General features: G+C 51.4%; 1 non-coding gene across 1 annotated transcript; it reads left to right on the top strand.

Moving 5' to 3' along the window:
* Window positions 1–368: 368 nt before the first annotated feature.
* Window positions 369–486, top strand: LOC114578847. The gene has a single exon (XR_003699772.1). It is a non-coding gene; the product is annotated as a 5S ribosomal RNA (ribosomal RNA).
* Window positions 487–837: the final 351 nt, after the last annotated feature.

The following is an 837-nucleotide window of genomic DNA, read 5'->3' as shown; positions in this document are numbered from 1 at the left end:
GTGTTGCACCCTTTTTTCTAACCAGCCACTCTTTTTTTTCCTTTTTATCTCTTCGCCAGGGCCTACGAACACTTGACGGTGGTGAAACCCCCATCGTGGGACCCGTGCAGGCATCCGGCAGGTCCTCAGTGGTGACCGCGCCGGAACATCAATAACTTTCCGCCCTGGATTTCGATTTGACATTATGACCCCATTCCGGAAAGCTTATTCCGAGGAGGACGGAGTGCCGATGTGCAATAGGCCCATCGGCCGGCCATGTGCGGCCAAAAAATGCATTTTTGATCTCCTACGGTCCGTCGGAATGAAGATGCGTCAAAATCATCTCTCCACGGTGTTAGCTTAAGAATAATTTGAGACCATATTACTATGTGTGCGACCATACCAGCACTAGTGCACCGGATCCCATCAGAACTCCGTAGTTAAGCGTGCTTGGGCAAGAGTAGTACTAGGATGGGTGACCTCCTGGAAGTCTTCTTGTTGCACCCTTTTTTTAACCAGCCATCTCTTTTTTTTTTTTCCTTTCTAGCTCTTCATCAGGGCCTACGAACACTTGGGTTGTTGGCTCACCGCGCATCGAGCGATGAAACCCCCCATCGTGGGATCCGTGTAGGCATCCGGCGGGTCCTATGTGGCGACCGCGCCGAAACATCAATAACTTTTTGCCCAGGATTCCGATTCGGCATTATGACCCCATTCTGAAAAGCTTATTCCGAGGAGGACGGAGCGCCGATGCATCATAGGCCCATCGGCCGGCCACGCGCAGCCAAAAAATGCATTTTTGATCCCCTACGGTCCGTCGAAATGAAGATGCGTCAAAATCATCTCTCCACGGCGTCA

Source organism: Dendrobium catenatum, unplaced genomic scaffold (genome assembly GCF_001605985.2).
Source record: "Dendrobium catenatum unplaced genomic scaffold, ASM160598v2 original_scaffold_184387, whole genome shotgun sequence".
In the NCBI taxonomy this organism is placed as follows: domain Eukaryota; kingdom Viridiplantae; phylum Streptophyta; class Magnoliopsida; order Asparagales; family Orchidaceae; genus Dendrobium; species Dendrobium catenatum.
This window is presented reverse-complemented; position numbering and strand designations above follow the sequence as displayed.